Source organism: Lipophrys pholis (genome assembly GCF_963383615.2).
Source record: "Lipophrys pholis genome assembly, chromosome: 2".
NCBI classification, from domain to species: Eukaryota; Metazoa; Chordata; class Actinopteri; order Blenniiformes; family Blenniidae; genus Lipophrys; species Lipophrys pholis.
The window spans coordinates 23,955,524-23,982,335 of NC_137636.1; the positions used below are offsets into that span (position 1 = coordinate 23,955,524).

General features: G+C 41.6%; 1 protein-coding gene across 2 annotated transcripts in view; it reads left to right on the forward strand.

Annotated features, from left to right (window-relative positions):
- Positions 1-26,812, forward strand: part of cemip (cell migration inducing hyaluronidase 1) — a 211,604-nt gene that overhangs the window by 49,031 nt on the left and 135,761 nt on the right. For both annotated transcript variants that reach the window (XM_080493578.1, XM_080493577.1), the window contains one exon: positions 18,067-18,140. The gene's annotated coding sequence lies outside the window, so the exon portion shown is untranslated. The remainder of the gene's footprint in view (positions 1-18,066; positions 18,141-26,812) is intronic.

Here is a 26,812-nt window from a genome sequence, read left to right on the forward strand (position 1 = left end):
AAGAATAGCTGTTGTGTCCAATTAGATAATACAGAATCCTAAAACAAATATTTTGGGGGCTTTTTAAATGTATTTGGATTTATTTGTACTAAAACTAGGAGTTCTACTCTTACAGTTATAGTCAACGGCTTGAATCATACATTTTGAAACGTCATTCATCATCCTTTAGTCCTCAATTGGCTTTCAACACTAATGACCGCGTCATTGAATCACCAATTTTCCTTCCTTGGTCGACTCCTGATGCAAACTGACCACTGCAGGTTCGGGAGGTGCGGCGTCCCAGTCGTGTAGCCGTCGGTTCATTTTCACTCATACTCTTATACTTTCCTTTTTTTTTTGCCCTTTCTGACACATTAATTATGGGGACAAAATGTACCCTCCTGCCTAATACGGTAAATCCCACGCGCTGAAAAGTCCCACGATAAAGAGGTCATCAGTATTCACTTCACCCATCATAATGTGATGGCTGATTGTCTTTTATAAGATTAACTGACAAAATCATGAAAGCAGCACCATGTCCATCACGACTGAAATCATGTTCAATCAGATTTTCCGCTCTGAACTGTAAATGACGCAGAAATAACGTCACCCAGAGGCAGTGGGCTCAAATTTTAAATGATTAGACCTGAAAAAAACAATGTTTGAGGCATCAGAACCAATTCGAGCTCCTTTTAATCCAATTTATCACAATGACCAGGGTAAAATGTTGAGTCAAATTAATGAAAGCAACATAAATGCAGTCATGCTTTTGAACTTCTGTCGCATGAATCTTGCAGGTAATTCAGAATAGAGTCCCTAGAAGTGTTTTGACATTTGTCAGGCCTTCACGGTATCTTGTTTTTCTACTTATCTTTGCATCATTGGTTGCTCATAATGTTCAAATTAGCTGCTATGCACAACTCATTCTTTATCTAACGGGAAAACACTGCATGGAAATGAGTAATGCTCCATCATATCACACACCAGTGGAAAACGGTGTATGGACATGGACACCTTTCAGTCAGTAATTTCAAATCCTGGTACTTTGTTTTCTGTTTTTACTTCGTGACTTGATTCTAATCTTCTTTTTGGTTTCTTTACGGATATCGTGATGCAATTTCCTCTCATGATCAGAAGGAAGATGCCAGCAATGACTTCTAGAAACCCGGGAGTCTCGTGTAGTCCTACTGTAGCTTCCTTGACATTTTAGTCGGCACATCATAGCTGGTGTTCCCCCTCCCTCCCCCTCTGCCCTCTTCCTCTGCCTTTTCAAGTGATTTTCGGTCTTTGTCAGACCGAGAGAAACTAAGGAGGAAAAGATTAGTCCGAGGGTGTTTAATGAGGTGCAATTGCCCTTGCACTACTGACATTTCACAATGCTTCTATATATCTATGAAGTGGATTTCTGACCACAGTGCTCGCTCCGAGGGCAGCTGATAAAGGCACGGGGAAATCAAAGTGAGATGGATTTGGACATCTTGGTATTTACGTGACATTTATAGGCTGAGTTATCACGCAAACTGTCCATTTTTGTTGTTTCTCTGTCTTTCGTTGTCTTTTAGTGGACACAGTAGGATGGATGGAGCTGTAAAAAACACCCATCTGTCATTCTGCTTTGCTGCTTTATTCAATTTCAGGTCACACTGGAGTTGGAAGACGAAGTCGCTCACACCAGCGTACTTTTTGAATTGTCCGTTTGGTTGCAAACTTCAAAGTAAAATCCCATCAGGCTCTGTGTCGAACTCTCACTTCGAATTCTCACTCGCTGAAAATGATGTAGTTAAACATGTTGGGCCACTAGTTGGTGCTGTTGTTTGTTTTTGTAATGAAACCACACACGTGTGCCTGCTGAAAAGAAAACGCTATAAACATTAACAATGGGAGAACACAGACATTTGTCTTTACAGTCGACCAAGTTGGATTGTTGTTACGGTGACTGTCGACTATAAAACTATCCTGTCTCAGGAGAAGATGGACTGGGAGTCATGACGCTCTGGAGGAAAATGTTTCTATTATTTACTTATTTGTTATTTATTTTCTACTATTTACTACAGCTGTAGTGTGCGCGCACAGCGGCAGCGTTTCCTTTGTCTCCACGGACACAGAGCCCAAACGTTTCCAGAAAATTGTGTTTTTACCCATTTTCGAAAAAGTTCTACCCTGGAAGCCATTGTCAAAAAATTCCGAGCACCGTTTGACACCGCACCGTACCAACCAAAACGCTTCAAAAGTTTCGCATTTTCACTTGAAAATGTCGTCGTGTAAACGGGGCCTTAACCACTCCTTCGCCCTGCCACCTCAACAGATCCATTGTTTCCACAAATGAAAAACTGTGACATCTAGTTTTCCTGACAGACGACTGAAAGAGCAGTGGGGTTCCTGCACATATCACACAAAGTGTCTTCCTCTCTCTCTTTTTTTTTTCTCAACTCTGAAACACATGATCGTTTTCACATTAACAACAATGACGATGTCGAATCTGCCCCTGTTGTAAATTACATTTTCTTCTGTTTCCCATAAAACAAAGAACTGCTAATGTGCCAGACACACAGTTATGGCATCTCCGATATGCACCGCAAGACAGCTGATATCACACTCCTTGTTCTGTGTGTGTGCGTGTGTGTGTGTGCGTGCGTGTGTGTGATTTATTCGGTGCTGTGTTTCTTATTTATATATTGGATGCGACCCTTGTGACTGATGGCCTAAGATGATGAATTTGGGGAAATGTCGAGCCGTTTCTCGGAGGGCAGATAGTATTTCCCTGCATCTCGTCAGTAAGGCGCTCACGCCTCGCCATAGTGTGGAAAAAGACGCGTGACAGCTGATGCAGACAGCAGAGCAGAGGAAATGGCTTGCACAACATAAAGATAGTTGTTAGTCGCTCCGGGGCTTATTGAAGCGCAGCCAAACATCTGAGCAGCGCCTCTCTTTTACATGCCACTTCACTGGAGATTTAAATGGTGTCTGTTCAGGCTTTTTTTTATTTATTTATTTATTTTTTATCGCGACCCGTCTACCCATCTGGCATCATCTGGATAAGATATATTACACACAAACAGGAGCTGTGAGACAAAACTGTCAGCTCAAGAAAGAAAAAAATGTTCCTTATACTATAGTGTCTGAAAATAAAAGACAGGGGTTTCGAGTGTAGAAAGATGTGTCTCTATAGAAAGTCTTTATATTAAATCTACTGCTGAAGGTTTTGCAACTAAACCCATCAGGTCGTTTAAATTTCCATCAAACTACAATAAATTCTGTTGTAAAAATGTGTCTTTATTAAGAAACTGTTAGTTTCACCAGATATTTCTTTGAATTATGATTTCTTATTAAAAATGAAAGGACAACGGGCTACTGGGAAAAGACATCCACAATATCAATACAATTTTTATGTACTGAATGAGGCACAGTGGTGCAGTGGTTAGCACTGTGGTTTCTGCAACAAGATGATATGTGGCTCATGAATCCAACCTGCCCAAAACACTGATCAAGAATGGAAGCAGAGGCAGGACACTGTGCAGTATGGCGGAGGCAACATCATGATTTGAGGCTGCATTCCTGTTTGAGGCTCTGGGCTGCTTGTGGGCGGGCTGCAAGGGCAGTGGGGTGCCATCTGATCGGTCCGTTATGTTTCAGTGCACTGTGCATACATTCACACATATACATAGCCTTAAGACAATAATCTTTGAAGGTTTTGTAAGAGTGTCTGCCTACCAGCTTAAACTCTGCTGATGCAGCACGATAAGCTTGAATTTGGGAATATGTGTTGTCCACAAATACTTTCACAGATATTGTAGCGTTTTATTCAGAGTCCAGGCTTGTATCCAATGGAGATGCTGAGATTCTCCAAATCTGGTTCAAAACAGGGCGTTTTTACCAGGTTTCTATTTCAGGGGCCGCTTACTTTAGCCAGTGGAGTTCTGGCTAGATGATAAAATAGTTGGTGCCGTTTGGTTTTCTACAAATTATGAGACCATTTCATGTAGAAAACTAGAAGGAATTTGGAATTTATGTATACTGTTTGAATATGACCGGTGAGTACCCCCCCCCCCCCCCCCCACACACACACACACACACACACACACACACCACCACCACCACCCCATGTTGCCTGGTTTCTAGGTGTTTCTAAAGCTTTGAAATTACTCCATAGATGTTTTTTGTGTGTGTGTGTGTGTGTGTGTGTGTGTGGGGGGGTTGTTTAGTGAGGCTGTTTGAACCACGCTGTGTGTCTCACCGCTGAAGGTTGTGAATGTGCCTCACTGAAGGATTCTGACAGCTTTATAAAGGACCAACAGGATCCTGGTGTTGTTAGGACGTTACTGTGTGAGAGCTTCGTGACAGCCACGACTGTGATTTCTCTAAAAGATTTTGCTTTTGACTCCTACTTCAGCTCTACAAGTTTCTGCTGATGGGAGTCATTAGTGTGACGGCTCTGACAGAGATATGAAGTTTACAGCTGGAAAAATCAATTAGCAGACCCCGGAGCCGTGAACTGGCTGTCGCCTGTCAGATCCCCTGCTGCTGCTGGACTTAAACTTGTGAAATACAGACTCGGTGCTTTTTGATTACATTCAAGCAGTATTTGATGCTGATATTAATTGTTCAAGATCAATTTAGTGAGTTTAATACTGTCATATTGCTTTGTAGCTGACCACAGCTCTCTTTGAAAATAAATAACTCACTTTTCATGCAATATACAGTACATTTCTCCATAATTTAGTTTATAGAAATAAAAAAGAATAATAAGTCTGATTTTTATAACTGCATGTATGAAATATGGGAATACAACTAACTTGTCTACAACTTGTGTCAAAGATGTGTTTAAGCATTCAAGAAAATTGTATTCTTGTAAAGAAATTGTATTACTGACTTTAATAAGGTGGAAGGATATTATGTCATACTGTTGTATAACTTACAAGAAATACAAACTTCAGTATATGATAATAACGTCTTCGCCAATTTCTTCTCGCACATTTCTTAAAATTAGTTATTTGGACAATTCTTGTTAAATGAATAACTCCATACTTTCATATCTAAAATTATTCTATTTTTAGTTTGCAGCATTTATTGCACCCGTACACACACACACACACACACACACACACACACACACACACACACACACACACACATCGAAATAACAATAAATCAGCAGCTCTAATGGAAAGTATATGAAAAGAAATCCAATCATACCTCTAACTACGATAAAAGCTTGTTTTGAAGATGGAAGAGAAAAGAAACTGAATTCAAAACAAGGCACAGAGAAAGAAGAAGAAATAAACTTTAGGATTGTGGTCCTGCAAGTCAATGGCCTTCACAGCAGTACCAACTGCTCTGGGTTATTTCGGCGCTCACTCCTCATCCAGGTACATCTGCTGTGGATACAGGGGCAGCTGGGGGGCAGCTGGGGGCAGCTGAGGGGGGCTCTGGGTCTGGTCAGCACTGCAGCTCGAGTCGTAACCTCCACTGTGGCTCTCTTACCTGTGAATGTTGCTTCCAATAACATACATCAAAGGAGAATCATCCACTGTCGCAGCAACTGTTGATATTTGAAGGCTTATGTAATCGTAAACTTATGTAATATACTGATTGCTGAATCTATATTGTTGTTTATCTCATTTTGAATGTGCCGTCTAAATTAATTTTGATGTTTGTTGCTTTGATTTTGCATGCATATCGTCTTCATAACTCTTCGGTCAAGTTCACATGGTAACGATTTAAGTAATAACGTTCACAAAAATTTCACATTTGAAAATGATGTCCGTTTACATGGAAACATTGAAAAACCATGTAGTTAAACACGTTGGGCCACGAGTTGGAGCTGTTGTTTGTTTTTGTAATGAAACCACAGACACATGAACGCAGACGAAAATAAATCTATAAACAATAACAATGGGAGTACACAGACATTCGTATGGACAGACAAGGCAGTTGGGCCGTTATTACGGTGACTGTCAACTATAAACCTACAAACTCCCAGGAGCATTTGGGCTGGGAGTCATGACACTCTGGAAGGTAAACGTTGTCATCTAAAAGTACTTGAAAATATTGTCGTGTACACAGGGTTTTAGAATACATGCAAATGTAGTTAATCAATGCCCTCACATTACTGGCTTTCTGGACTTTTGCTCCAGTTTTGGTCAGCAAGAACAGATTCTCCCTCATTCGGGTCATTTCTTAGATACTGCAGTGCATCGGACAGAACTCTGTAATCATACATTGACTTGCTATTTTTACTGATGTGCTCATGCTGTTTCCTTATGTAACTGCTACATGAACAACTATTGACCATTTGCTCCATTCTGAACTGAGGAGGCTGCAGACTGGTTTTCTTTTATAATATTAGATCTCAGACCACCTGTCAGTGTAGGAGTTTAGCCAGTTTAACATGTGAAGGGTTCATGCTGTCCGCCCTCATCCTGGCAGCCACTTCCAAACTATACTCTGACCCGACCTTTCACCTTTGACACTCGGAACTGAGGAAATTTGCTTGAGTGGGAGCGAGGATCCAGAGGGGTTAACCCTGATCAATGACCGAGCGTCGGGATCAGACAAAGTAGGTTTTGTACTTTCCTATCATAAAGACATTTTGTTGGCAAAGTCATTATATACAGTATTATTAATTCTTTACCTTTCCTGCAAACTGATATAATACATTAATTATCTCCTTTTCACCAGTGCTTGTCAACAAGCATTTGAACCAATTTACATGCTGCATACGCTTTAGCAGCAGAATATCCTTTGAATATCTTCTCTTTGAAATGTTCAGGCTCTCCAACGCTCACGTCAGTCCTTTTTGCTGTGCGAGGTTGAGTTCTTCTCAAAAGTTTCCAGTTGTCTTTATGTCAGGACTCATTGCTGGGAATGTTACAACGGTCAGTCTTTTTGACATTTGGCTCATTTTCTTGTTAAAAGACTGAAGAACTTTACATTGAACCAGATTTTTCCGACCCACTCTCTCTCATATGTCTTGGTAATTCCATATGTTTACACTAGTTAGACTAGAAGCAGCCCCACAGCATGATGGTGCCTCCACCGTGTTTCTGAGTCGATAGTCCAAGCACAATTTTCTGGGCTTCATTTGTTAGTCTATAAATAAATGGCTACATTTCCACTTCCATTTTCAATTCATGAATCCATAGAAATGTGTCTCTGAAAGTTACTGTTGATATCAACGTGTTTTCTTCGCTTTCAATACTGCCGTCCTCCTTGGTCGATACAGTCCTGTTGGATTTAATATTTTGTGATTGTCACAGACTGAAAATCGGAATGAGGAATTGTGAGGAGGATTCATATTTTGTCGGGATTGTTTGCTAACACTCTTTGCCCAACTTTTGACATTTTATTAACTTTACCAAATTGTTTCATTGAATATCAAAAGTCGTGTTTATCAAAGAGTTTCAGGCTGCATTTCGGATGCCTCTGAATGAGATTTTTCTATTGTTTTTCTTTGGGTGGGGTGGGCGCTGTGGCAGTTATTCATTCATTTCTAATGTTTTTCATCACTTTTTTGCATCCCACGTTGCACAAGTCCCACTTGATTTCCTCATCAAGTGGATCTGAAGGACTTTGTATTGCTTCACATCAGATGCAGAAAGAAAGCCACTCAAATCCAAACCAGACACCCAGCAAGGTCTTTGTTTATTCACAGTCAAAGTCAGACTGCTTTTGATACCCCCGCTCTCCGCCTTTTTTTTTTTTTTTTGTTACTTCTGGGCGAGCAGACGGCACAAAGCAAGACACCTACCGAGTCAAAGCGTCTCCCATGTAACGAGCTGTTTTCATGTGGCCACCCTTCGAGTGCCCCTTATTATCTCCTGGCGGATATACCTCGCAGGAAGAGAGGTGGCATTTAAATGGTCCCGACCAGCCATTCATTCATCTCTGCGCGGGGCCAATGGCTGCAGGCTCTTTCTCTTTCATTACACTGACTGAATCACTTAATGGGGATTCACGGGATGATGGAGATGCAAAGAGAAAATGACTAATGCTTCAAAAGAGAGAGGTGAAGAATCTCTGCTGTCTGTCTATTTGCCTCTCATTCGGCTGTGATGGCTTCATTGTCTGTGATTAAGGGAACATTTGAGAGGGATGAACCCATCAAAGGGGCCTCTCTCCTTTCTCGCTTTCTCGTCTTTCTCGTCGGGTTCAGAGAAGAATATCTGATAGATTTCAGCCAGCGAGGGGCAGATCGTCTGTTCAGACACCTTAAGCACGCGTGAGAAAGTTTCCTCTTCCATGTGGTTGGTGTTCACTGACATTAGAAATTGCACTTCTCCTGCAGCGTTAATGATTTACCTGCGCAGAGCACGGGCTCCAGGTACACCTCCCTTGAGTTTGATTGAAGCAGGCAAATCATCCAATGATTGGACAAAAGCAGGCAGAATTTGAAATGTTAAAAGAATGAGCAATAACAGTGCTCCATCACAGCTGCACAAACTTAGAGTTTCAATGTCAACTACTCAAAGGTGATTACCCAACTGTTTAAGCTACTACAATGGCTATATGCACAATCGCTCACACTAATTGATGTGTCGCCATGAATGATTATATTTCCAGATGTTGCTGGGATAGGAGAATGAAAGTAGACTTTGCAGCATTAACAACAGACTTTACATGACTTTCCTTTCTCTATCATGAAAGTAAAAGTACATTCTGGTTTAAGGCTGTCACTACAGTCGAGTGACGCTGATGATACTTCACCCTACTTCACTGTGGCTTTCGAGTGAAAACAGAAAACTTCCATTGTGTTTTGGGGTCTGTTTCCACGACAATGGTGCTCAGAGCTACTGAAAATCACCGCCAAGGTGTAACTTTTTGAAAACACTCAAATTCCATCTCCGTGGAAACGGGGGGGAAACACAACTTTTCCATTGCAGCCATAGTAACTAGATCTTCTGCACATGTTCAGGTCAATATTTCCTCCAGAGTATCATGACTCCCAGTCCATATTCTCCTGGGACTTGGTGGTTTTATAGTTGACAGTCACCGTAATAACAGTTCGACTCTGTTGTTTGTCCATTCGAATGTCTGTGTTCTCCCATCATTGATGTTTATAGCGTATTGATCTCTGTGTCCATGTGAGTGAGGTTTCATTACACGAACAAGCAACAGCGCTAACTTGTGACCCGGCATGCGAACTACATCATCCTCAGCATTTCTGCCGTTTCCGTGTACATCGTTGGAAATCGTTTCCATGTAAGCGTGAACATTTTCTCAAATGAGAACCAGAAACGATCTTTAACTCTACTTCTATGCTCCATCATTTGTAGGAAACTTGAACCTTTTGCGAGGACAATGGCCGGATTTTTTTCTTTTTGCAAGAAAGTACGACTGACTGGCAATTTGTTAGCTCCAATGAGTATAGCAAGTATTGTAATTCTCTGTGGACTGAGAAATTTAATCGATGAAGAATTTTAATGATGCGATTACATTATTATCTTCTAACTTTCTTTTTGTTTGCCTTCAACTATTCATTTTCAACTTAATGTTGGAATTTTCATCTCATTGATTTGATATATTTGCATTGTGATGCATTCTCCAGTCAGGAGAGTAGCTGTGGTACCACGGCAAACACTTCTTTCGCATGCTGCCAATCTGGCTTGAGACCTTCATCTACAAAGCACACAAACTGCTTGAGGCCATGCGGAAAAGTACTGAATGTCTCTGTGTACCATCTGTCATGTGCTTCATGGACGTCTTTGATTCAGAGTCACACTTAGAGATGTGACAAATGAAAGGAAAATATCGTGTGGAGTGTTTTAGTGTGAAGTTATGCCACTGCACGCCTCCGAAACAGTGAGGCCCGTCTCGGATCTCACCAGCTCAGAAACTCTTCTGGATGGTGTACGAGAGCCCGAGTCCTCCCTGAGTGTTCAGCTGGTTAAAGATCTGATGACTTTTGAGGCCATTGGATAGATTCAAATTGCATTTCACCCTCAAAGCATTTTACCGACCCCGCTTCATTCTCTTTGAAATGGAGTTCTCTCATTCTAAGAGCACACTTGTCAGAATGGACTTCCATCTCCGAGGAAAGGTGATCATGTAGTATGGCTGTATTGGGAACCTTCAACTCTCTCACGGGTTCTCTTTGAATCCACCAGTTGGTGCCGTGTTCGACCTTGTTGTATTTTGATTTGATCTTTCGCTATTCACACACACCTTTTCCATACAAAACTTACATTTATCTATTCCAATCCTTCAAGAATGTTCAGATTATATTATATTGTATGAGGCATTAAATGAAGAGACACAGATCACATTCGTATCCATGCTCGCCCTTCACAAGGCTGAAACACTTGTTATTAATAAAAGAAGAGAGGTGGCGGCCAACATTTGTTTTTGATTTGCAGCGATAATGATGTCAGTGTAAATTTCGTGTTTACCATGTTCTGCATCTGAAGTTTAGCATGACTGCAGGCACATGTGCTCCAGCTTACACAGGAGATAAAACGCAGCTGAGCCTAATGAGAATGTTTGCTTTGAATGTCACTTTTGTCATTTTTGCTCGTAAAACAAAATAATTAACGAATATGGTTAAGAAAAAAATCAGATGGCGCTTCTTGAAGGGATTATTGTTTGGCAATGAAATCACCGTTTCACATTCTCAGAGCAGCATAAAAGTGTTAACACTAGTGTTTATATTTGTCGCTGAACAAATGAAAACGGCTCGTAACGTCAGAAGAAAGCAGGAGATTAATCAATGTCCTCATCTGGAGATCGGTTCATGTATGTTTCAGTGCCTTTTTAAGTGTTTTAGTGTCACTTCAATGCGTTACAGTTACACTTTCATAGTTCCCTCGAGGATTTGTCATTGTTCTCGTTCAGGACCAGAGATCTGGAGTTAGTGGGTCCATGTGTCAGTGTTAAAACATGTAAAACATGTTGTTCTGAGACAAGAAAACTTGTCCTATAATGAACAATACATGCATGATGTGCTTGATTTAGGTTTGTCAAACTGCAAATAAAATGCAGATAATGACAAGGGTCTTATCTCCTGAACTGGCCGCTTCGGCTCATTTGGTAGATTGTGTTGTCGCTCATTCAGATTGTTGCAGGTTCATTCCTCATCTGTCCTTATGTCCACGTGTCCTTGAGCAAGGCACTGAACTCCAGATTGCTCCCAATGGATGGACTGATTGCCTTGAATGCGTGAATGGGTGTTAAATCAGTGGAAAAAGCATGATACAGGTGAAATCTATTCTCTTGAAACATTGTCATGTAAAAGAGGCTTTAGTAAGTCAGTCCTGTGCTGCGTCTGCTCACTACAGAAAAGTCAGAAATGCAGAGAATATTTCGGGGTACGCTAAGCATTTCCTCCATTGAAATGATAAAACTCCACAAGTTTTGCTGGAATATTTTTTATTTTATTTTTTTAACTGCTTCTAACTGAAGCACTCAGAAAAGCTAATCTGACATTACAGATTGAAATGCCCAAAATAAACCAAAAAACTGCTCTCCATTCATCCTTTTGACACCGGCATCAAGTTAAATTGCTGTTAAAATACTGCTCTCTGCACCACCCCACTCAAACCGCTTCACTTCAGCACGGGCCCGGCCTGAGTGGTGAGATGGGCAGAGAGTCGGATGGAGCGTGCCGAGCGGCGAACATGCTGACCTTCGAGGCGCTTTAAGACAGCGGCTTATTTGATTGGCGCTCCTCTCTTGGTGGACTTCTCCACCACTTAGCATTTATCTGCAGGACCGTGTAGGTGTGCGGAGGAAGACCGACTACGAGGCAGAGGAGATGTAAAGGCATTTTCACGAGAAGGAAAAACATTTTCTTTGAAAAGCACTAATGACACTGATGTCTTTGGGAAGGATGAAATGATCAAAGACTCTTTGAGGCTGTGATGTACAACACCGAGGGCTTGTAATTTGTTGTTAGTATAAAAAAACATTGGACGGTGGCAGGTCTCATACAGTAAAACGGGTTTTGCTGCGGCAGTACTTCTGGTAAGGAGCATGCATTTGTGGGATGCGTATGAGATTTGCGACTATAATGTTGCTTCTTGTTTGATACTGTTTTGTGTCTTGGATGGTTGAAGTCTGAGGAAAAACACATAGCAGCGCTACATTAAATCAAGGAGAGAAGAATTTTCTGCTCATCACACAAATGCATGACCCTTCAAGCTGCATTACCATTTAAAAAGAGAAATAAACTGGTTTTTAAATGGTGTACATCATATGGTATTGTTTTGATAAAATGTTTATTTCAGATACACAGTATGAACATCTCAAGTGTTACAAAAAAATCGATTATTTGTATTATTTGCTTAATACTTTTGAACAAACATCACCCGGTTTTTGCCATAATAGGTGAAGAAAATAGTTTTTTCTAATACCCTTAGGTGTTTTTTTACTATTAAAATCCATTTTTTTTCTTCAAACAAGTGTGATATTTTACAATGAAAGGTCAAATCGCGAAGAAAACTAAGAAATAATGAGGTTTTCCAAGAGTTTCACTTGACCCGAACTGTTGCATTTGTTAAATACCTTGAAGATTCTTCTTTTAAATGTCACTATGGCAAATTATTTTAAGGTGAAGCAACTTTCCACACATCAAAAGGACCTCAGGTGTCAGGTGTGTGTGTGTGTGTGTGTGTGTGTGTGTGTGTGTGTGTGTGTGTGTGTGTGTGTGTGTGTGTGTGTGTGTGTGTGTGTGTGTGTGTGTGTGTGTGTGTGTGTGTGTGTGTGTGTGTGTGTGTGTGTGTGTGTGTGTGTGTGTGTGTGTGTGTGTGTGTGTGTGTGTGTGTGTGTGTGTGTGTGAACATGTGATCCTGTCAGTCGGTGCATGTCTGAGTGTTTTGGGTCCAGCACGTGTGCTCTGCAGGGTTCAGAACATGCGTTTTCTGCAGCCTTCTCACATTTCCTCTCATGTCCTCCCAGGGGGTTGTCAGTCTCTCACGCTGCTAATAAAACACCTTCGGACCCCTGGTGTCTTCGGCGTAACACAATCCCAAACGTACCGAACCCAAACCGCTCTACATTGACTGTCACGTGTTACTGCCCTGGCAGGGGAGGGGGTGACCTCATCACATCTCTTGCTCCCTGTCTGCTGTGTAGAAACGATCCATGTGACTGGAGACTGGAGAGACCATGATAAATCCAGGTACATGCCTATAGTTACTTAAGGCCGGGGTCTTTGGGTCTGATGATGGACTGGAGAGACTTCACCAGTTAAAACGACAGCGCAGAGATTTGGAGTTGTGCTGTCGGTCTTTGTGCTGCGGTGTGATAAACACTTCCTGGACCGCACTCTGCGGCAGCCACCGAGATGACAAAGAAAAGATATCAATCTTCTTCTGTGAGAGAGGGAAACATAGAAAACAAGCAACCATTTGCAGCATTAAGAAGGCTTCTTTCAAGGATCACTTCACGTGCCGACGACACAACCAGAAACGCAAATCAGATAAAGGACATCATGGAAAAAAAAAACCCTCTACTGGCCATAACTTTAATACTCATAACATATTTGGAATCCAGCCTCTATTTTTACTGGAATGATTATTAACTTCACTTTGCTTCTGAAGAAATATGAAGAAATAGAGAAGTTACCCAATAAAAGTCTGAGAATGGGTGAATGTTGAATTAATCAAATATATTCCCCAGTTGAGTGAAGCATGCAACATTAATTACTATGCTATGCAAAGAGAGTGATGGAGTCCATTCAGTGAGATTACCTCTTCACTCACTGAAATACCTCAAAGTGGAAAACTTACTTGGATAGATAGATCAATAGATTAGATAGATAGATAGAGTTCTGTAAGATGTTACTCAAAATTACTGGCAGATCTCGCAGTGTCACTGTTTAACTATGTTATAAGTAAGAAAGATGGCTAAATACGTCCAGATTTTGTCCATTGTTAGAAATTTATGAAAAGAAAAGAATGGGTTTCTAAGGGAAAAATGTCAAACACATCATAGTTTATGTACATATTTGAAGGTTTTAAAGTTGTCATGTATTGTCATGTTTGTTACACAATCTTAAAAAAAAAAGAATCCAAGATAATCTTGTTTGAATGTTTCACACAACTATTCCTTAATGTCTTCTGTGATTGGTGACAAGGCTCGTTTTTGATCCCAATGGATCCCAGTGGATTGATGGCGCCTTGCATGGCCGCAGCCTCCATTGCTGTGTGAATGCATGTGTGAATGGGTGAATGTGTGTGTGAATGGGTGAATGTCATTAACATAATGTCAAGAAGTTGAAAGCGCTCTATACAGTAAGTTAGGTCCATTTACCATTGACATTAATCCATCATTGTTAGTTTGGAAAAAACTGGAAAATAAGGAAGACACTAAAGGTTTAAATAAGGATTCAGGCCAAACATCTATCCACCTTCTGTCCTGCTTTATCCAGCAGCGGGGTCTTGCTCTGATCCCAGCGAATGGTGGCCAATGGCAGGAACAACCTGAAATGGTTTTAATATACACTTACCAATAACCACAAATGCATGTGTTTGGACTGAAATAATGTAGAAGATGGAAAAACCCAATTATGCACAGGAAGAACATGCGAATTCTACTCAGAAAGGCCCAGAAACAAACTGAGGACAGGCACACTGTGAGGTTGCAGTGCACACCACTACACCATGTGGGCCCCACACCCGTATTTAGTGTTTCTATGTTTCTCCATCCTCCTAACAGTCACTCGGTTGTCATAGGAGCATCTTTTAGCAACCAGTAACATATTAACCTGACAATATTGAACTACAGATACAAATTGAATCTTACTACCATAATTAAGATAGTGCTGCATAGCATTCATCTTCAATGAATGAATATGCCAATAATGCCATCCATTAGACCTATTTTTTCTTTTTTTAAGCAAACTGCACAGAAACGTCAAAAAACAATCACGTATTTCCAAGAAATTGAACTATTTATGTGTATTTTTTTACATTATTTGCTAGAGTTATTAAATACAATAGAGTTAAAGACAATAATGTCATAACTTATTGAGTAAATGGCTAACAGTTATTATGCTATTTATTAAAATGACCTTAAAGGCTTGATTACGTTCTAAATGATGACTATATTATCAGGGATGATCACATTATTGGTTGCTATAAATCTGCTGCAAGTGGTTATGTCGGCTCTTAGCAGTGAAATGCTCAGACAAACAAAAAAAAGTTTGTTGTGAAAAGACGTGATTAATGTGCACTGGATAGCCGAGCTAACAAGCTCCATGTTAAAAATGTGTTCACATGTTATTAGAAGAACATCAACAGCAGCAGCAGCTGACAACAGAATCCCTGCAAATTAAAGATGGGCTGCAAGGAAAGGCTCGCAAACGAGGCGGCTTCATGGTTTCCTTGGTTAGGTAGCCTAATTTACTCTGAGAAAGAAAATATCACGTGCGGTTGTGAGATTTAATGAGCTGTAATGTCTTACTTGTAGATAAAAACTCATGAAAGCAGCTGCCCGTTGAGGAAAAAGATTGGAAGTACACAACGTCAGATACAGTATTTCTCTTTACTGTTTGCATTTCTGTCAGCACCTGATGTAAGATTTCTGCATGTGCCTCTGCAGCACTCTTTACATCCTCCAAGGAAACCGTACAGGATTTATTAACCTACATTATATCATCCAAGAATTTCCCATTATGCCTTGAAGTTAGCTTCCCCCAGAAAAAAAACAAAAAAAACCTCCAGTGAGACCACAGCAATGCGGCTACTAAACACAAATAACAACAGTAAATCTTTCTGTGTCTAATTTAAAATACATGACTTCTCTTTGGCTGGCTTCACGGCCCCCTGGTACCTGCTTCATCCTCCAGGTCGCACCTGAAGTTCACACAGTACTGTGGAAAACAACGACGCTCCTGAAGCAGATCTGGCTTTTCAGAAAACATGTTTATTGGTCTCATCAGAGTTTGAAAGGATTTGTGAGATGTCCATGTGTGTCTTGACTTGAGAACAAATCTAATGCGACCTATTAGAAGTACTTTGAAAACTTGGACCGAGTCTTCAAGGTATCTGCGACGCTAACAATTCAGAGTGTGTTGGTCTACTTCACAGACTCAGGACCCATTTAAACGACAATCATTTTAAATGACAGAAGGAAAATGTTAGTGTGTTTTGTGTGTCTGTTTACACGATAATGCTGCTCAGAGCCGATGAGAACTAAACTATTTGAAAATGGCTCCTTTTCTGTGGAAACGGGGCAAACGCAACTTTTCTGTAGCGCTGCTACTTCACATGTGCACCAGGGCCATAGTAAACAGTTCTTCTGGACAATAAGAACAAAGTTTCCTCCAGAGTGTCATGACTCCCAGTCCATGTTCTCCTGAAACTTGGCAGTTTTTGTAGTTGACAGTCACTGTGATAACAATCCAACTTGGTCGTCTGTCCATACGAATGTCTGTGTTCTCCTATTCTTAATGTTGATAGCGTATTGTTCTCTGCTGTGTGTGTGTGTGTGTCTGTGTCTGTGTGTGTGTGTGTGTGTGTGTGTGTGTGTGTGTGTGTGTGGCATCATAACGAAAACAACCAATAGCACCAACTTGTAGCATTCCAACTATAACATTTTCAGCGTGTCCGCTGTTTCTGTGTAAATCGACATCGTATTGAAAATGTTGCCGTGCAAACGGGAAACTTTTCTGCAACGAAAATGCCAAAACGATACGTTCTCGCTTGAAATGTTGTCATGGAAACAAATTCGCTGCATGGCTTTGATGCCGATGCTACTTCACTATTGAAACGGCAGCTGGCTTTCACTTTGGCATCACTGATCGCTCGACTCTGCTCCCATCGCTTCATCGTCACTACTTTTCTCTTGGCAACCGGGTTTTGGACCGCAGACCTGATGTTTAACACCAATGATTCAGTTTAGAGAGAAATGTCTCTCTGATTATGCAATATGAACCGGTCTTAATGAGTGAATCAGTCGTCACGAAGATGTCCTAATTCAGAGAAACAGATACAAGCTAGTAGCTAGTTACTTGTTTCATTCGACAATAAAGTAACTAAGTCGTGTCTGAGTTTCACCGACTTGCTCAACATGGACTGTTTGGAATGGCGGGGAACAAAGAAATATCAGCCATATATTTAAGTCAATAAAAGATATCATCTGAAAGACTCAAAGTGTGAGATCACATATGTGGTGTGAAGGTGGCGCTTCAAGCGCAGCAACATAAGAACTGTACGACGCAGCAGCTGTTCTCCTTGTCGAGGAGTCTTCCTCGAGGCTCCGTCTTTATTGAAAACCATAAAGAGATTCTGTCGCTATTTCACAGATTCAACTTTGATCTGCCGTATTTACTGTGCGCACACCCTCACATCAAGTCTCACCCAATAGGAAGAAGTTGCACAAGCAATTTCCAAGCCCCACCACCCCAGAAGTTACATATAAAGTTGTTAATTGTTTAATAAGGGTGCAACTATAAAAAGAGCGATAACGCAGCGACGGCTTCCCCCGAGGAGCTGCCGTAGTTTTCACAATGTTTTATGAGTCCAAGTTCGACATCTGGTTGGGAGCAGTTATGTGTTGTTCCCTGCTCACTGACACGTGGCTGTTGATTCCCGTCTCCAGATTTGAATTTTCATGCGTGCACGCTTGTGTGTGTGTGTGTGTGTGTGTGTGTGTGTGTGTGTGTGTGTGTGTGTGTGTGTGTGTGTGTGTGTGTGTGTGTGTGTGTGTGTGTGTGTGTGTGTGTGTGTGTGTGTGTGTGTGTGTGTGTGTGTGTGTGTGTGTGTGTGTGTGTGTGTGTGTTGACAAATGCCTTCTTTCCAATAAATAATAATGACCATAAATTCTTTCCTCACTTCTGTGTTGATTTACCTCTCTGTAATAAAACCCTGCGTGATTACACAGCTGACACACACACACACACACACACATACACACACGCAGGAATGCTCAAATGGACTGATAATTGTTGTACCTTGCCAGGGAAAGATTTCAGTGATTTAGCACGACGTTGAAAGGATAAAAGTGTCTTTCTTCAGATCTTTCTCGCACCGCGGTGTCATCCCTGCTCCTGATTGCTCAGATTTACAGTCGCGCTGAAAGACGAGCAGCTCCTCATTCGTCCCAACATCTGCATCCCTGTGTTTTAACATGTTTGTGTGTTCTTCTTTTCAGCATTTACAGACTGGTCGGGTCGTCGAGGGTCCCTCACTGCTCGTGTTTCCGCAGATCTACATGAAGCTGTAAAGGTAATGGCATGCTGCTTTTATGGAGGGTGTTTTCTATAAAAATCCCTTCCACACTGCCACCTGCCCGAGGCCTGCAGCTGCTATCTGACGGTCTGTGATGCGGCGTGGTCTCTCCAAGCCTCAGCACACACACACACGCACACGCGCACACGCACACACTCAACATGCTGGGCTAAGATCAATTAAACAAAACCATATACAGCAACTGTACTTTTGCAAGAGTGCTCATTATCACACCTGCTGAACACAAGCTGAATTTTGCCTTTCTAAAGCCACTTTTAAGTAAATGTTGAGCTTCTCTCCTGTGGTTTATGGAACCTGTTAAAGTCAGAGGAGGAAGCGTGCTCAGCTGGATGTGAGAAATGAATGGATCTGCGAATCACGCAGTCAAAAAGTGATTATGACATCTCCGATGTAGTGCATGTGTCACAGAGGAAGGTAAATCTGGTGATTTCTGCACAACCTTTCGCTGAGCTCACTCAGACGGATTGGATGTTTGCTAATGGTGTGAGGTTGTGTACTGCCTGCCATGCTCCGTAATATTTTCATTTTAACCTTCTTCACATCATTTAGCTCAGATTTTGCATAATGGTGCAGGGATTTCACCTCGGTTGTGGTGCAGGGAGAATGAGTGTTATAGTTATCTTCACAGTATTGCACGGTTGGGAAATACAAGGTGGGGAACGAAAGCAATGCAAAAAATATATAAATGGTTTAATTGCTTTCCTTTTTATTCCAAAAATCCAATGTCATTTGCAAAGTGAAGACATTCAAAGTAACTTAATCCCGGTAATACATATGGTGAATGGTTTCACTTATATATAACACTTTTTCAGTTTTCACTTCATAAAGCTCTTCTCGTTGTCATAATCACCCATTCATAACCACAATCCATCACAGCCAGGTCAGTGTTTTGATCAAATACACTGAAAGATGACCCACTCTACTAACTGGGCCAAACCTTGGAGGAAAACACACAAACTTGGCTGAAGTCAATACTGACACCCATAAAGTCTCTTTGGTTTCGTTTTCAAACTAACTCTGGATCTTAAATGCATCACAGAACAGAATCCCCTAAATGGAGCAGACACGGGATGTGAAGAGTTCCAGGGGCAGATCATCAGTGCACAAGCTCTCCTTTTTTAGTGCCGGTGCATGAAACGGATCGCTTGCTGACAGTGCTTCGCCTCCCCTATATATTTATAAACTGTTGAGTCATCAGCAGATAAACCACTTCACTCCGACAGGTCTTCAGCACAGGACACAGCATTCACTGTGGAGACTTAGAAAGTTGTATTAGTGTGTAAAAACTTCCAGCGTGCAGTTTGTTTCCATCCATCTAACATCTGGATGAGCAAACGAGGCAAGATTATCCACTTTTTCTAGTTGGTCAACTGAACCATAAGTGAGAGACATTTATCGTCCATATGTTTGATCTGTGTGATAAAATAACTTGAATGAATGGAAACCTGAAAGTAACAGGGCACAGATTGTCAGGAAGATTGGCGTTTGGATGGCGCCAGGGGGACGGTTTTTGGCCCGCGGCCTCCTCACAGGTGGGCACGGCCTTGCTTAGAAACAACTGTGTTTACCAGGATAACACACCTGCCGCTGGTTTCGCTCTCCTCCCAACAACTGATACACGGCGCTGTTTGGACATGTAGCTGCGCCAATGCTGCTAGTTACCTCATAATGACTGACAGTTTGATGGGCCGCGCTATTGGCTGACCACCAAAATAATGAGCTCAATAATAGGATAGTTACAGAAAGCCAAGGCCCCGTGAAGTCTAAGCCTTCAGGGCCCATGTTAGACACAAAAATAGGAGATAGCAGTGTCCCATAAATTTGCACCATAAAGACCCCCCACCCCCCCACCCCCACCCCTTCTCACACACACAGATTTTTCCAATTTAAGCAAATTTATCTCCATGCGGTAAGGCTTGAGAATGTGGAAGTTGCAAACGTGTAAATTCTCTGTTCCCAGTTAAAAGCCTTGACATGACAAAGGAAAGTGGCCACACAATAAGTGACATGCACTGTTGTCATCAATTTTGAGCCAGAACAGACTGATGATGGGATTCTTGTGAAGTCAAATACTATCTACAGATCGAACTGCAAAAGTGTTTCACTGAGCAAAGTATCTATGTTAGATTCATAAATGCTTGTCATGTTTATTTTAACTGCGATAAGACTAGTCTATTATAGAATGCATACATCCATATTCTCTCTCGCTGTATCCAGTTCAGGGTTACCAGATGCTGGAGCCGATACTAGCTTACTATCCACAAAGGCAGGATGCACATTTGCCAGTCAATCCCCGAGCAAACAAAATATCAATCCTTCCATCTGCTTTCCTGTTTGTCCGTATGAGGCTGCAGTGGCAGTACAGAGTAAAGAAGCTCAGACATCTCTGTCCCCTGCAACTTCCTCTAGCTCTTCAGGGGGAACTACAAGCTATAATAGAATCATAATAATAACATATAGCTATAATATAATCTCTCCAGTAAGTCCTGGGCCGACCTCGGGCCCTCCTCCCAGTCTGACGTGTCTGGTAAACCTCTAAAGGGAGAAGACCGGGGGACATCTTGATCAGATGAACCAACTCAACTGGCTCCTTCACAATGTAGCGGAGTATGGCTGAGCTCCTCACTCTATCACGAAGAGTGACGCCCAACCACCTTGCCGAGAAAACTCATTTTGGCCGCTTGTATCCTTCATCACATTCTTCGGTGATTCATGATCCAAAGTCCATGACCATAGGTGAGGGTGGGGATGTAGACTGACTGGTGAACACAGAACTTTGCTTTACAGCTCAGCTCGTCAGACACAGTGACCGCATTACTGCAGCCACCTGTTATAATCTGCCGTGAATAAGATCGAGAAATACTTGAATAAACAAAATGACACTCAGTGGGTTAAAAGGGGCTTGATACTTAAGTGTGGCAGAATCGTGCGTGCTCGCACCAACCTAACCTCACCGCTCTGCCCGTGTTTGACCCCATGACCTTCTCACTATGAGGCGAGAGCGTTAACCACTGTGCAGCCCCTACAAAATGCGCCATTAATACCATTTCTCTCATGAATACACAAATGACTTGTTGAATGACTTTCTGGGAATGTTCTGAAATTCCCAACATTCGAAGTGGGAAGTTCCCAGTTTCACAGCAAAACCAGGATGGATGTTGAAATCCAGCAAGTTGTTTCGTCTGAGCACAGTTTGCATCATCTCTTCTTTGTACACACAGTCATTCACACAGAATGGGACCAACGTAGGGTCCATTGCGCTACGCAAGGACTCCTCGTCACATGGTTTGGGCAAGAGGGAGAATCAAACCTCCAACCTTGAGTTTGGACAGTGACTCGAGCTGCAGCCACCTCATTTCCATCCCGTCATTCACTTCCAGCTGAAGCGCACCAGAATAATGCTAACCCATGTAAGGCGTGTCATTCCATTTAAGCCATTACACGCTAATACATTAGCACCTCTGAGGAATCAGTGGAAATTAATTATTACGCTTCCAACAATCGCTCCTTAAACAATTTCAGAAGTACAACTTTGAAAGATTCCACTGCATTGAAAAGAAGAAATGCAATCAAAATGCAAATGTGTTTGTCTTCATGGCTTTGCATCCGCGGTTTGTCATGAGCCACTGACGTCTTCCTGAAGCTCTGATGGCAAGCTCACATGCAGCTGTGGAGGCTGAATTCCAGATGTGTTTTCCATTATGGTTCTATGATGTGCTGGGGCAGCCACATTACAGGTTTAAAGATCAACAAACCTGTCAAGCAGCGGAGATTTAGTCAGATTAATAGAGGAGAAGAGAATGTTCCATCTTCTGCTTGTGACAGGCCCGTTCCCCGAAGCAACCGTTTCATACCTCACCTTCACACATTGGACTTGCTAATAAAGTGTGGTTTGGCATTACTGCCTGTGTGTGTGTGTGTGTGTGTGTGTGTGTGTGTGTGTGTGTGTGTGTGTGTGTGTGTGTGTGTGTGTGTGTGTGTGTGTGTGTGTGTGTGTGTGTGTGTGTGTGTGTGTGTGTGTGTGTGTGTGTGTGTGTGTGTGTGTGTGTGTGTGTGTGTGTGTGTGTGTGTGTGTGTGTGTGTGTGTGTGTGTGTGTGTGTGTGTGTGTGTGTGTGTGTGTGTGAGTGAGAGAGTCTTCCTCTCATCTGAATTTCAAATGTTGGACCGTTTGGCAAGGCTCCTGCAGAAGCAGCACTCTGAGACGAGGTGATCTTATTAAGAACCATCCGCAATGTTTCCAGGAAAGATATCAAAGCAGCTCCGTGCTTTGTCAGGAGTCATTTATCAGGAAATTGAGATTTGTTAGCTGTTTAGTCACACTTCTCCCGGAGCATGTTAGGAGTGACGCTGTGCATGTGAGCCGTAGGAGGAATGTAATAAACAGGCAGTCGATTTGTTGAACATTTTGATTTCGACCCACTTGGATTATGGGTTATATTCCGCACCCCCCCTCCTCTCCAGTGAGCCCACCCCCACACACTTGACAAAATTTAGCATTTACCCGTGGCCACGGCAGTCGGTCCTGTTGTCAGGAATTTAATGGCGTGTGGGCTCAAGTGCACTTTTCCTCGAAGCAGGCATGTTTGCGTGACTTCTGCATCTTCTGGTGAATTTAACGTATCAGCCAGGTTTTGCATTTCATTAGTCTGGTGGGCGCACGTCTCATGTGCAGACCACTCGCCTGTGGGGAAGTCTTTATGTGTAACAGATAAATGATAAGATCATAAAAACAACCCTCTTTTTAATAGCTGTCATTTCATATCTTGAAAACAGATTATTTCCTGCATGTTTAAAGAACCTTCAGTATCCATCCCCATTTAATGATGGTTTTGTGATTGATGCACCAAACAAAGCAGGAAAGTTAGCTTTGCATGGTCAGGAAAAATGACCACCCACAATGGAGCATGTTGTGAATTTATTTTAGGACTTAAGTGGATCTGGTAATGTGGCATGAGAACCAAACAATTTGAAATGTTCTGGGCTGTTCAACGTTCTGGACTGCATCACCAGGGCAGATGTGGAGAGAGAGTTCTTCCAATTCTACGGTTTCTTCTCATGTGCGGTCACCTTGCATGGCAGCCATTGCCAACTATGCACAAATAAGTGAATGTAGCTCAAACACTGCAAGTAAAGTCCATAAGAACAGTTTCAGGTATTATGACTGCATTTCACAGGATATTTTTAGTACTTGGTGTTTTCACTTCCTTTCTCTCACAAGTGGAAATCGTATAGACAGAACGAGATGGGGAGTCAAACCAACAACCCGCTCTATTAACTATTCACATATTAGGATGTCTTCTTCCTTCATCTTACCTGATTGGAATGAATCCCACCAAGCTCTGCAGAAAGTCTTCCTGACTTTCAAGACCAGCAGAACGGTAGACTAGTGTCCAACTCTGGATAGTTTGCAGATTTCCTTTGATCACAAGACCACGACAATGACCGTCCTTAAACCTGTCTGACAGTGCGATGTAGGACCAACGATTTACAGCCAGGACCAAAGATTTTGCCACGATTCTTCTCATGAAAATTTTTCATCTGGATCGGCCAAAAACTGCTCAGTGGAAAGCCCAACGCTGAGCCCTTTATTCGTGCTATAGTGCTTAAGCAACAGACGGGCGATGGATAGTCATCTATTGGGAATTTGGATTACTAGTCTTGACGCGTAACCAGATCAAGTGCCCCAATACAAGCTGTGGCCCACCCTTACCCACACACACAGACACACTCACACACACTGTCTCTGATCAACAATCGCATTTTTGTACTGTCCATCCCTTTTTTGTTGTCACATTCCCATTCAAAAGTATGTGATGACATCAAACCCTGAGAAACGACCACATCGGAAATTTGCACATGAACATTACCATCCAAACTGCAGCTGCTGCCAACAACAAGGTCCAGGCTTTAATCAATTTTAATGCCTGCTAATAGATTCAGTCTGATTTCTGTTCATTAAATAACAAAAAACTAAATGCAATATGGGAATATGGGAAATGAACTCATGCCAAAGTCTTCCGGGACATCTTCGTGAGCTCTGCTACCCTATTATGGTGCATGTAACAATGGTTGTGATAGTTGTATATACACTTAGTTTAATGGCTCTTGAACTCAACTTTGTTTAAAAGAGTTGGTCAGTGTTGGGCATGCTAACAATAACAAACAAGTTGTATAATGACATCTGCTACACAACGCATTTGTTACATGGGCTGTTTGTGCTATTTAGAGGCAATGAAGGCTTCTTTTCACAGAAATGCTTGGTGTTACAGTCTGACTCTAACCTGCCAAGTTCTGCAGTGTAGTGCAGAGAAGTGCATCACATTGTCTTACAGTATGTAAATTACTCAAACCTGCTGAGAGCTGCATGATTACATCGAAAAATGACAAGCCTGGAACTAGATAGTCATTAAATCACCTCATGATATGTGTTACTAGCATGAACAACCAAAGACAGGACATGCATGTCAAAGAGTACATCCATCCTGGAAGCTGCAGCCTTGTTTTGCAGGAATATTCCCAGTGTTTGAACATCTGTTGATAGGAGTCATACCAAGCTAACTAAACTAATCATGCTTAACTTAACATACTTAATTCATTTTTCTGAATTTTTACCCATTGTATATCTTGCATGTGGCGGATAGTCACTTTAGGGTGCTCTGGAGAGTTGGTGGGGAGCAACAGTGATGAGCCTAAAGAAAATCGAAGCCTGACCAAAACACTAACATAATAATGACAAGCAGACCAGAGCAAGCGAGCACTGTAAGTACTTTGACCGTCCTGAGTCACTGTGGAGGCCGCAATACCAATACTGGGTGGTAGAAATGTCACAAGAAGACAAACGGAAAAGAAATATGACCAGAGGAAAATCTTGGCTAAGACACATACAACACTAGAACCACAGCAAGATTTGACTCCAAAATGTGTGTAGAATCCAGTGCATGCTCTATTAAAAAGATCTCAGAACTACACTTAACTAGTAGTGATATCTAAAAAAAAAAACATAGAGTGGTTCATGTAACATGACCTGATTGTGGATTCCTGACACTAACTATTCCCAACTGTTGGAGGCAGATGCCTGCCAAATCTGAGTGTGTGGTGCATGTTTCTTCCCTGTAAAGGGGAGCTTTTCCTTTCCATAATTGCGCATGTTGTAAATTATACATAAAACTACACTGAAAATTGGATCTTGCACCCGGTATATTTATTTGAAAGGATGCAGTGCTCATATAACAGTGTGCATATGGGATTTCAGCCTTTGTAATAAAAGTAGTTTCAGCAAAATTGTGGCTGACACAAATTGTTTTTGATTTTATTATGACAGTATGGTTTTAATAAAATGAGATTGACATAGCCGGTATGTAATTTCTTGACTTTTTCAGAACTGACAATGTTTCGCTCAAAGAGCTTAAAAGCCACTTAGTGCAAGAAATTACATTTTATTCCAACAGTCAATTAAAGCAAATGCATGAGGAAATATTCTATCGAGGCTGCAGCTCCCTCCCTTCCTTGAAGAAAAACCACAGCTCTAATAATAACCAGGGGTTGGGAAACATTCATGTTGTGTCAGGATTAATATGGGCGTGCAGCTCCTGCAAAGTCCTGGTCGTTGCCAGGTCAGTAAAAAGTGTGTATTAATGTGTGTGTGTGTGTGTGTGGGGGGGGGGGGGGGGGTCATCATTCCATTGGACATGGGTCATTATGGCAGAGGGCAGGGCAGGACGCTCAGCAGCAGTCAGGACAATAACTCGTATTCGTGCTGAGTTACAGCAACATCTGTCCTCTTGATTCCTGCCTGTCAGCACCAGACTACTGTTGCTATCCTCTGCGCTCTGCAGCTGTCTCTCCCCATTTAACTTCAACATTAGATCCTCTTTTCCCCTTTGATTTGACTTCAACAATATACAGAGGCCCCGTTTTATGATAGCGTGTCATTTTTTATGATTTATGACCGACATTTTCTGCTCGTCTGGGCAGATTTTATTGTCACTCACCTAGAAATGCAATTCCAAGAAGGTTGAGATGATGTTTAAACTGTAAACAAAACAGCCTGCAATGAATTTAAGAGTTTGGAGCCTATGTTTTGTATACAATAAAGTGTGTTTTACTGTTTTGTGGAATATATTGGCTTGTTTTTCACTATTTTGCCAAGACGCAACTCAGAAATGTTGGGACATATCCATTATTGAGTATTATCTATAGTATAGGGATGCTTTAGTCGAAAAATTACTTGTGTGTGCATGTAGAAATATGTGCGTGTATTGATTTTTCTATGTAATGAGATGCTAGTGCATTCTCTGGTTCATATTAATATTTGAGTGTATGTAGTTTAATTTGTGCTGCATAAATGGGCTTTATTGATTCCGAAGGACATTCAGGTAATTTAGAAATACATGCATTAATACTTAGTGTTCATGAATGCTTTACAAAGAAGACGACGCAGGCAAGATTGAGCATAGATCTACAGGAGTCACATAATTTCTTCTCGAGTGGGCTGTACTGGTCGAGTAGTGCTATATCACCTTTATATGTACACTCTGAAGTTGTTTTTTTTCACTCTGCCGCAAAGTATACATGAAGAAAATCCCTATATTTTCTCAAAACTAAACAATTACTGCCAAAAATGACTATAATATCAACATAAAGCCAA